Source organism: Phyllopteryx taeniolatus, chromosome 11 (genome assembly GCF_024500385.1).
Source record: "Phyllopteryx taeniolatus isolate TA_2022b chromosome 11, UOR_Ptae_1.2, whole genome shotgun sequence".
In the NCBI taxonomy this organism is placed as follows: domain Eukaryota; kingdom Metazoa; phylum Chordata; class Actinopteri; order Syngnathiformes; family Syngnathidae; genus Phyllopteryx; species Phyllopteryx taeniolatus.
In genome coordinates, this window is record NC_084512.1 from 11,606,802 (window position 1) to 11,619,307 (window position 12,506).

Consider the following 12,506-nt stretch of genomic DNA (forward strand, 5'->3'; position numbering starts at 1 on the left):
GTTACTGATGTGACCACACATCCACCAGTCAGCTGGATACAGTGCCCTTCCTACTGCCACAGGCCTAAAACGTGCTAATTTGGTTGATTGTAATTAACTGTAATTACTCATAGGTGTGAATGAGAATGATCCAAAGTCAATCATCTGTTATCTCTTTATTGCCTGTCAATCTATTCTGAGATCAACTCTCACCAAGTGTCAACAGTAGGTCACAACTCAGTGGGCATATCCAAAAATAAAAGGAGTCTTTGCAAAAATATTTAGTTTCAGGGTTATCTGTCTGATTCTTTAATGATTGATAAAAAAAATACTAAAACTTTTTTCAGACTTTTGTCAGACAGGGATGAAATAATTAATAAAATACTCATAAACCTGCAAAACAGAGGGTAGAGACTGATCTCATCTAATCTGGTTCATAATTACTGTCTTTTTATTTTTACTCTCACTCGAATAAAATTATTACGTCCTGCTCGTGTTTCCTTTCTGAAATACCAAAGGTCCAAATTCTAAAAAAAATCCCTCATCTAAAGTTAAAAAGAATTACCAAATTAAAGAAGAATTGAACAACGTAACTCATATTAAAAGTATAACTGCTGCAAGAGTAAACCATGCTTTCCACAATATTACATTATAGAACTTAAATGTACTAAATCACATTGCAGGATAGTCATACAAATCAACAATTAAAGCACACAATCTGTGACGAATTGTGTGGTAAATCAAGTTTAGAGTGAAATCCATCCATCCATTTTCTGTACCGTTTCTCCTCACTAGGGTGGCAGACGTGCTGGAGCCTATCCCAACTGTCTTCGGGCAAGAGGCGGGGTACACCCTGAATTGGTCACCAGCCAATCAACACAGAAAAAATATTTTGTCTTGAAATGTCAACTTGAATATGGTTATTTGAGTGTCTCATCATTCTCACCGCGCTGTGCTTGGGCTTGCTTTTGTCTTCTAGCACATTAAGTAAAGATGATCATGAGTGACAGGGACTTTTACATCTCGCCCCAATTAGCGACTCACTTGTGTGTCCACACACCCCCCTCAACATTTGCTACTGGAGGAGCATTCACACATGCCCATCAGTCACTCACCTTTTCTTAACCCAATGATGAAAATGCCTCCACATAAACAACCCATACACACACAAACACACACCACACACACACGCAGTCACCTCCAGACTCACTCAGATGCTTGTTGCCACCATTGTCACAGCCAGCCACCATCACGAGCATATCTGATTTCTGTTAAATCTGGACTTGCCTCATTAAGCCTAGAGACTTTTGGCATCATCAATTTACAATCACAGCAAAGATGAGTGTATTTCAAGCAAGCTCGTACCATTGATATGCAGGAATTGTTGCAAATGGACAAATCAATGCTATGATTGTTTGCATTAATTTGTTGTTCAAAATGCTGTTTTTGGCATTTTTCTCACAGTGCACAATATCAGTGATCAGCACCCTGTGTGCAGCCTTGGTTGATAGCCATGAGCAACTCCACTGCAGGACCTTAAGTCAGCACAAAATGGTACATTAAACATTGAAATGCTTTTAGCGCTCCAGCTTGGAAAATAACACTCAATAGTGTGATTTTTTTTTTTTTCTTTGCACTGTACCAGTGAACACATCCACTATGAGTAATGTGATCAATGAGAGCCCAGTGTGATGATCTTTTAATTGTGTGTCTGGGAATGGAACACATTCAGGAAGAAGTAAACATACTCAGTAACCCGACTGCAGTTTTAGATCAAAAGAGCAGCCCAGACATTTGGGAAATACTGAACAAAATTTTCTATATTGATCGCCAATCAGTTCCACGGGTGAACATGAAACATTAACTTCATCTCTTCCGTCCGTGCATTTCCTGTATTGAGTCTTCTCCAGAACACTTCCAAAGTTAGAGAGTGAAGTGTGCTGTAGACTAGAGGCAGAATTTTAGAAGAATTTTATGCCTCGCCTCATGTTCAATGAAAAATACATCAGACTATCTGTGCTTTGAAGGGAAACACTGAGCTTTGGTGATCGATCATTACTGTAGACTCACAGAACTCTTTTTGCAGATAAAGTGCTTTCCACATTTAATAATAATTACTCAGTAGTGCTTAAACTCACAGATTTAACGACCAACTACATTTGCTGTGAGTCTCTGGAAAATAAAAGGCATGATTGCCAGGCTGTCACTTTCCAGCAAACCAAGATAAAACCTGCAGCACATTGACAAGGACTCAAAGCCTTTGCATGCCAAAATAAAACTTATTAAAATTCTGCTCCAGCAGAAGTAGGAAGAATAACAAATATTGAATGCGACTTGCGAGTACAGTAACTGTGATATTACCGTTTGAGAACGAGCTATGCATGGTAAATGAGCAGAGCCTTAGTGCGGCATAATGTGGATTGATACTCTCATAATAACCGTGCTCGACAAAGATGACTTAAAAAGAAAAAAAACAGCCCTCCAGCTATCTGTCGCCGTCGCTCTTTTTATTTCAGTTACACTTGCCATACTAATGCAAATTTGATGGGATGTAAACGAGCTCAAAGCACTATCAGTTACGCTTTTTTGTATGGACTGACATGTTGCTTTTGGTTGTGAATGGCTCAGTGTAATGACTTTTGCTATACATACTTTGTCATTAATTGATATTCTCTGCAAATTGTGCCAAATGTCTCTCCTTTTGGTGTGACAAAGAATTGCAGTATGGCAAATTATTCTACACAGTATGATTATCCTATTTTCATTTCAAATGCGTGTAACTGAGGAGTTTTTTTTACTCAGCGTTTTAAATTGAAGCAAGTGAGAAATTCCTCTCAGCATGCAAACAAACTATACTGTACACTGTATGATTGTAATTCATGTTATAGTGAAATGGAAAGATGAGTTTCAATCATACTAAACACATGCTTCTGAATTTGAATATTTTAGACGATGGAGTGTCATTGTCTCACACTACAATGCATTGACTCTTAACTTTGAATGAACATGTAATATTGTTACTGATGGTGCTGTGGTTCACTTGCCTAACTTCTGTACTGGCAGCTTAGTTCTAGTTCCCCCGTCGTGACAATGCTAATATGAGTGTGAACCAACCTGTCTCTATATGTGCCCTATGATTGACTGGCAACCAGTTCAGGGTGTAGTCTGCCTTTCGCCCAAAATAAACTGGGATAGGCGCCAGCTCCCCGCAACCTTGAAGAGGATGTAAGGTATAGAAAAGGAATGGATGGAATATATAATGTATAAAATATGCCTGCTCCATCATACACACTAAGGTGCACCATAGTTGTCACAAACACCTTTTTTCACATAAAGCATCCCTTTTCCTGACAGCTCAGGCCCTATAAACACACTGCTTTGCGGGAAAATGGCAGCATGTGCCACAGCGATTCTCATCAGCCTTGTATCCACGAGACAATATTTTTTTCCACCCGATCCCGAACACGGCAGCCCGCCATCCATCCTCCTCGACACACTTGCCTGGTGTGACAGTGACTTGAGATTGGCCCGGTGAGGGGAGGAAAGACTATCTGTTCAAATCAGCCCATGTTGGTCCATACATCAAACACTCCGCAGGACTTCACCTCCAGGAGGGACTGTCTCACACCTGAACGTCCAGCCACTGTCTCTATGGCTGATTTATGACATGCTGGATTGAAGATTTAATGTGCAGTCTCACTGGAGCTGCTTGGGACTCGGGATCAGAGTTGATAGGAAACGGTAATTACAGCCAGGGGGAGCCTCACTGGGAGTCTGGAGCCTTGCAGAGAGTTGGTGTCATAAGGCCAATAGATTTGTCAGGAGAAGAACAAGTCCTTGTTCGCGGGAAAGAGTGGAAAAAAGCACTTTTGAGCAAATTTAAGTTCACAGAAGTAGTCTCCTTTGTGACAGTTCTGCCAAGAGGGAATGACTAAGTCTTTGCACTCCGACAATGACTTATGTATAAGATACTCATGATTAATGAAACCAGGAAGACAGAATCACCTTTACTGACAACACTAAGAAACTCTTCCAATGAATATAATGTATTCCTTCTAAAGAAGAATGATTCAGGTTTAGGAAAACAATAGCCTCGGGGAAAAGCAGCGATAGAGCAGGGCATACCCAACAACATGCCCCCTCCAGCCTCTGTAAGTAGAGTCTTTTGTTGTTCTTTTTTTTTTTTTTTTTGAAAGAACTGTAGAATTTTATTAAGGTCAACACAAACAATAAATCGCAAACTCCATCTCTACACATTCTTGCTTTATTTTCTACTCTCTACCAACTCCCTGATTTTTGCAAGCAACAACTCAATCAGTCATTCTCCCACTATGCCACCCAAACCACTTATTCCATAACCTTACAAGCCACCATCTCAGTTTCTCCCACTCTCTATAAATGAGAATCAGAATCAGTTCCCCCCTTCTCTCGTCTGACATGAACAAGGGGAATCTTCCGGGTGTGGGCACTCAAAAATTGGGACTACTGCAGTGGCAAGCCTCTCTGCAGTCACACAGGACATCATAGCCAATAGTAATGACTGCTTACAAATGGATCACCCAAAAGGCTTGAAAACAATGTTTCAGTCTGTCTCTTCTCCATAAATACACAGAAACACAATAAAATGTTTATGCGCTGTTTATCTGAGTGACCATAAAAAAAAAGAAAGTTAAATCAGGTAATGAATCAACGTTTTATAATTTCATCAGTTCTCATGGTGCTCGTAATAGACTATACAATTGGCCAAGATCAGTTTAAAGTCTCCCTCTTTGCAGCTTACAAAAGAAGCAACACAGTCATAACACAACAAATAAAATCCCATTGATGCCACATTACGATACAAATACATGCAACTTTGTCTTATTCTGTGTTTAGGATTACATAATCAGCATGTCTGCAAAGGGGATTAAATGTATGTGAGATGTGCATGAATACAAAATTGAATATTCCTCTTTTTGATGTTTTTTCCCTTAACGCTGTATGATGTGAATGTTAAAATGAGGTCAGCCAGGCCTGACGAAGAAATTACATGATTTAATGGCACCCCAGGGGAAGTTTAAATATAGCTCTGCATTACGACTGGTCTCCAACAGCACAGTATGACACCTATAAACATCTAGATCCCGCATAAATCAGGCTGTGAACAGTGTGCAAATACCACAAGTTTAGGCCTGTGCAGGCACTTGCTAATTTTGTCATCAAATGTATGGAAAATTTGGGCGGAGGTGCTGTTTCAGAGACTGGACAAGTTCCCCACACAGGTGATGAAATTTAAGAACATTAAACAAGGATTAGCCAACAGCCAATTTTACATGACATTAACATTAAAGTGGTATTGACTGAGATGCCCCACTGAGCACTGTGTGGATTTCCCCCCCCTAATAGTTTCACCATTGATTTGTATTCAAGGTAGGGAATCTCTTTCATGGCGACTTCTAAGTAATTTCACCATCTCATCTTAAAAAAGGGCATGTGCATTTAATAATCTTATGGTAAATACAGGGGAGTGAAACTGGGGCTTTGGGAATGAAACGCTCCATCCTGTAGGGAAATTAAAACATCAATCAATAACAACCAGGATAGATTTCAAGTGAGAAAATTAAGTCTGATCTTCTTTTGTGCTGAGACACATGAAATGAGATGTTTCCTGAATGGTACTTTCCATGCAGGGGGTGTTTTCTTTCCCGAAAGCTTTTGGTTTAATTTACAACAACAGATGGATGAATATATGACTTTTGGTTAGGGTTTGAGCATAACACAGTAACACCATTACTAGAAACATATTTAGGTAAACACATTTGATATATTTTATTTAATGCATGAGGGGAAATGTATCATTTTTCTTTTTAAATATACGAGCTAACTTGACACACCAAAAAAAGAATTGTGTGGACAGAATGAAGCAAGGGAAATAAATCAGAAACTGAGCAGTTTTTATGGTTGTGTGCCTTGCTCGAGGACACCTTGGCAATGCTCAGAAAGAGAACTGGCAGGTCTCCAGCAATGAGTCAATATTTTTGGTCCGTAGCAGGTTTTCAGTCTGGGCTGAGGGTTGTGCACTGACCTAAAACAAAATGTTGCCTTTACAAAGATGATCATACTGCATTTGTTTGTATCTATGTTTTGTATTAAGGCTGTACTTTGCATTGATATAGAATTACATTGCTTTATTAGCATGCTTATGATATTTTACAATTACATTTTGCTCATATAAAGAAAATTGGATTTGTTGAATTTGACTTTATAGCTATCTAGATCCTTGCTTATAACCATTTACCCATTGATTTTACAGGCCTATACTGAGAAGTATATAATCTGGATGACAAAATCGGTGCCACTGCCTCACTTGGCCCACATGTGCCCCATGATGGCGAACAGAAAAAGAAATTCCTTGCAATCCTGTACCAAGCAAAATTTCCATTCAAGACAGCAAGTTGAGGTAGATGTGAGAGAATCAGATACCTTAAATGCAGTGTACTAAGGCTGTGGTGCCGGCACTGGTCCCCACAGTTCTGGGGACCAGGGTTTGAATCCCGGCCCTGCCTGTGTGGAGTTTGGATGTTCTCCCCGCGCCTGCGTGGGTTTTCTGTGGGCACTCCGGTTTCCTCCCACATCCCAAAAACATGCGTGGTAGGTTAATTGAAGACTCTAAATTGCCCGTAGGTGTGAATGTGAGTGCGAATGGTTGTTTGTTTCCATGTGCCCGGCGATTGGCTGGCGACCGGTTCAGGGTGTACCCCGCCTCCCGTCCGAAGATAGCTGGGATAGGCTCTAGCAGCCCGCGAACCTAGTGAGGAGAAGCGGTAAAGAAAATGGATGGATGGATAAGGCTGTGGTGGCCTCTCCTCGTTTCAGTTATTCTCTCACCAACAGCTGGATTCCACACAGCAGGAATGTTTCACAGTACTGTGTCTTTTCTTCTGTTTTTCTCTTTAATCGAAAATTCCCCTGATCTTCCAGCAGTCCTACACTGTCTTCATTCATGTGTCAGGCTGCGCCCCACCTCCCACCAGCATCCTCCCTAATAAGGCAGCGACAGCCCTGATCCGTGAATGACAGCAGATTTTGTGCGTCATGCCACAGAGCAGCCATAACATGGCCAATGCAGTCTCAGAAGCAATTTAATCGGAATGAAGAGAACATTTCCAAGGAGACAGGGAATGTGGAAACTGATTTCAATTTGTGAAGGGTAAGGCCTTATACCTCCAGCAATAAATGATCCCCATTTCAAAGATATTAGACAAATAGTAAAATGTCCCTTACTGCAAGTTGTAGCAAGGTGTAGTCCAATGTGCACCGTCAGTAAGAAGGAAAGGATAATAGACGATACTGTCACTCAAATGTTTGCGAGTAAGACGATCGAATTTACAAGACATGCTTAGTATCGCATAACATTATCTTTCTGTGTCATATTAACCTTACCTGACTTACTAAGCAGCTACATAAAATTATGTTAAATTGTGGTGGTAATTTGGCCGTTACATTCTTTGACGGCGAGTTTACAAATGAGCCCCATTACTTTCTTCCTTATTTTTTCCCCATTTACTGTGCACATGACACACGTCTGACTGACTGTTCCACACAATCACTTTGTGTGTGCCCACATTTAGAAAACAGAAACAAGTTAATAAGAACTTTTAATTCGAAAAAAAAAGAGATTTCAACAATTCCGCAACAAAAGAAGAGGACCATTGACTACAAATGACTAGATTACTATGTTTATGTGTCTGCCAAATCAATGTCACGGAAGTTGAAGTGAATGATTAACGGGGTAGCGGACATGCCATGCAAAAGATGCCATCCGGCACCCCAGCGTCACACTACCGCCACTCCCCGCCGAGGTAGACCTTAACTGCAGTCACACGCAGACTCTAAATGGATCAACACAATAAACTATCTTCAACAAGAGGCAGACATTTGCTTTGCCATGCCGACGCTAAGTGAATCACGGCTGCCTGGCGCTTCAAAGCGGAGACCCATGGATGCCGAGTTAGCCCCCGGACGCTAAATTAATTAACTCGCCGCCAGTCGAAGGATCGCACCAAGAAAGGCGCCTCCACTCTGTTGAGTACCACCACTTGGGAGTTGGAACAGGTAACAGTGACGGAACGACACTACAGACATGAGTTCATAAGACAGTCTGTGACTCGACTCGGAGTTAATATTTTAAGAACTTTACATGAACGCCACTAGTGACTGTATTGCTGCAAACTTGAATTTCTAACGTCGAATATGTTGTTAACTGAACCAGATGAAATGTTCCACCCCACACCACAAATGTCACATGAAAATAGTAGTGTTCTCCACACCACACAACATTTGAAACATTCAGTACAGGTATGAAAGAGGATGAGCGTGAACAATGCAGGGTGAGGAAATGGTCTCTTTATCTTAAATCCAATAATTAATATTTTATTCCACTGGTTTAAAACCACAAAATAATTCTAAAATGGAAAAATAACGCCAAAAGGCAGTCCAGCCCTCGGGGTTCGCGAAGGTGGTAGAAAAGGAGGGCGGGGGGGATAAACCCCCTTTTTTGACCCGCTCCGGCCATAAAAGGGGCCGGAGCGGGGATCAGTAGGAGAAACTTTTGGGAGTTTTGGTGGAGAAGTCTTCCTTGGGTCACCCAGACCAACTCGCCGACGACCGGGCCAGGGAGGACGCCCACCTCACCGGAGGTGGCAAGAACACATCGGATGATCAGAGCATCCTGCAAGTGCTCCGAGCAACCCTGCTTGGGGACATGAGCGCAGTCCGACGGAACGGACGCGGACGCAACGCGACCGCTCCGAATGTCTGGCCAACAGAGACACCTGAGAGAGGTCCTGCCTGGGAACTCATTGGCCTCCCTTTTTCCTCCTTTTTTTCCTTCCTCCCTTCCGTCGAATCCACCTGTTCCCGGTGCGGACCGGGCTGGCCGAACACTCGGAGCCTGACTCGCCTGCCTCAAACGTGTTCCAGCCACGTAAGTCCAACATCGCGGTCTACTAAAAGTACGGATTAGTGCATATTTGGGTTTATATTAACGAGACCAGGAGTCCTCAGCTATACACATTCACTACACGCCCATTCTGCTCATCTCACGTCACAAATCCCTCCCTTCGGCAATGTTCGTCTGTACCTTGTTAGTTTTGTTTGTCTGTGTTTTATACTGCAGAAACCCCTTTTTATTATTAAATTTCGATAAAATTCACCACTTGCATTGATTATGTGTGTGTTTGGGTTCGGAACGAAACCTCTAGAAAGTCTAGAACTCAAAGTTTCTAAAATGTAGCCACCTTCCAATAAAAGACTAATTAAAAAGGTTTGTCGTCATTTCGTCAAGTTAAATTTGTAAAAATATGACGTGGTGGCCCTCATATATATAAAATATTTTGATTTATAACGCTGTAATTTAAAATTACGATAACCCGGAAGTGACGCAGGCGCCGGTTCCAACTCATCGCTTCCTTCTAAATTAAGCACAATTCTTATTTCAGACATACCCGCTACATGGTAAACTTTTAAGGGCCTTTCATACCATTACTTCCTGAGACAAAAGAGTTCCTGTGGCCCATTGTATTTTTTGCAATTACATAGCTGCCTATCCAAAGACAATTATGTCATTAAAGCAACACGTGAGACTACAGTTATAATGTTACGAAGTACAGTATAAAGGAATGATTGGCAGTGTTGAGTCTGAATTACCAATAATGTTTAAAGTTATAGTTGTATTTGTAGATGGCTAGAGTGTCACTATAAACAGTTCACATTTTGATTATCCAGAAGTCGTGTAATATAATTTATTAATTACTATTATAATAAAATGTCAAGAATTTATTAAATGAAAGTAACCACTGTTTTGCACATTTATTACATATTAGTATTTTTTATTTCATTTGCAATTACAGATATTTTATACATTTCAGTGTATTAAGTACAACCCCAATTCCAATGAAGTTGGGATGTTGTGTTAAACATAAATAAAAAGAGAATACAATGATTTGCAAATCATGTTCAACCTATATTTAATTGAATACACTACAAAGACAAGATATGTAATGTTCAAACTGATCAACTTTATTGTTTTTAGCAAATAATCATTAACTTAGAATTTTATGGCTGCAACACGTTCCAAAAAAGCTGGGACAGGGTCATGTTTACCACTTTGTTACATCACCTTTTCTTTTAACAACATTCAATAAACGTTTGGGAACTGAGGACACTAATTGTTGAAGCTTTGTAGGTGGAATTCTTTCCCACTCTTGCTTGATGTACAGCTTCAGCTGTTCAACAGTCCGGGGTCTCCGTTGTCGTATTTTACGCTTCATAATGCGCCACACATTTTCAATGGGAGACAGGTCTGGACTGCAGGCAGGCCAGTCTCGTACCCGCACTCTTTTACTACGAAGCCACGCTGTTATAAGACGTGCAGAATGTGGTTTGGCATTGTCTTGCTTAAATAAGCAGGGGCGTCCATGAAAAAGACATTGCTTGGATGGCTGCATATGTTTCTCCAAAACCTGTATGTACCTTTCAGCATTAATGGTGCCTTCACAGATGTGTAAGTTACCCATGCCATTGGCACTAACACAGCTCCATACCATCACAGATGCTGGCTTTTGACTTTGCGTCCATAACAGTCTAGATGGTTGTTTTCCTCTTTGGCCTGGAGGACACGACGTCCACAATTTCCAAAAACAATTTGAAATGTGGACTTGTCGGACTACTGAACACTTTTCCACTTTGCATCTTAGATGAGCTCGGGCCCAGAGAAGCCGGCAGCGTTTCTGGATGTTATTGATAAATGGCTTTTGCTTTGCAGAGTAGAGTTTCAAGTTGCACTTACGGATGTAGCGCCGAACTGTATTTTCTGACATTGGTTTTCTTAAGTGTTCCTGAGCCCATGTGGTGATTTCCTTTACACATTGACGTCCGTTTTTGATGCAGTGCAGCCTGAGGGATCGAAGGTCAGGGGCATTCAATGTTGGTTTTCGGCCTTGCCGCTGACATGCAGTGATTTCTCCAGATTCTCTGAACCCTTTAATGATATTATGGACCGTAGATGATGAAATCCCTCAATTCTTTGCAATTGCACATTGAGGAACATTGTCCTTAAACTGTTCGACTATTTTCTCATGCACTTGTTCACAAAGAGGTGAACCTCGCCCCATCTTTGCTTGTGAATGACTGAGCAATTCAGGGAAGCTCCTTTTATACCCAATCATGGCACCCACCTGTTCCCAATTAGCCTGTTCACCTGTGGGATGTTCCAAACAGGTGTTTGATGAGCGTTCCTCAACTTTCTCAGTCTTTTTTGCCACCCTGTCCCAGCTTTTTTGGAACGTGTTGCAGCCATAAAATTCTAAGTTCATGATTATTTGCTAAAAACAATAAAGTTTATCAGTTTGAACATTAAATATCTTGTCTTTGTAGTGTATTCTATTCAATATAGGTTGAACATGATTTGAAAATCATTGTATTCTGTTTTTATTTATGTTCAACACAACGTCCCAACTTCATTGGAATTGGGGTTGTATTTGTGTGAATACATACACCAAATATGGACATGTTACAGAAGAGCCCATCCATCACTTATCCTTATTGGAGACACGGGTGACCTGGAGCCTTTGCCAGCATACTTTAGCTGAGAGGCAGTTGCCAGCCAATTGCACGGCACATAGAGACAAACAACCATTAACAATCACATTCACACCTATGGAAAACTTCAAATTTAGAGTCTTCAGTGAACCTAACGTATGTTTTTGCAATGTGGGAGGAAGCCTGAGAAAAAAAGACAGAAGCACAGGGAGAACTTGCAAATTCCATACAGGAAGGCTGAACCTAGGGTTCAAACCCCTAACCTCAGAATTTTCACAAGATCATTTTAATAATATTCTACTATGAGGTCATATAGACAGTTTTAACATAGATGACACTTTTTTTTTTACTGCACTCTCACTAGGCTTTACACGATCAGGATTTTTGGGGCCAATCACCGATCAGCAAGTTTAAAAAAAACAATAACCGATCACTGATCCCATCACAAGATGGAGCAATGTGTCTATTTACATGACTTGTTCATTTATTTTATATACTTGTGTACTATATACTGTATCCAACTATCTATCCATTATCTGTACAGCTTATCCTCACAAGGGTTGCGGGCGTGCTGGAGCCCGTCCCAGCTCAAATTATTCTCTAGCATTTTAGACAAAAGTTAAAAGACCAAAGACCTCTCGGGGGCATTCAAGGATTGGCCACTGACATAAGTTTAGGTCAAATCAACATTACAACATGACAGAAATAATGGGTGCTAACTTACTATAATTAAATTAGTTTATTGCAATTAAATTACTTTAATAAATACTGTTAATGACATGCTTACTCTAACTTTCTCACTGTCCCAGCTATATGGATGGGTGTTGTCCAGAGTTTGAGTCCGTATGACCTTTGTTCCTGACCCCCACGCTGCGTTGCTTGAACGTGGCATGCTCCACGTGTACATTATTCATTTATCTCATCAAATTTGTTGTGTTGAAGCATTT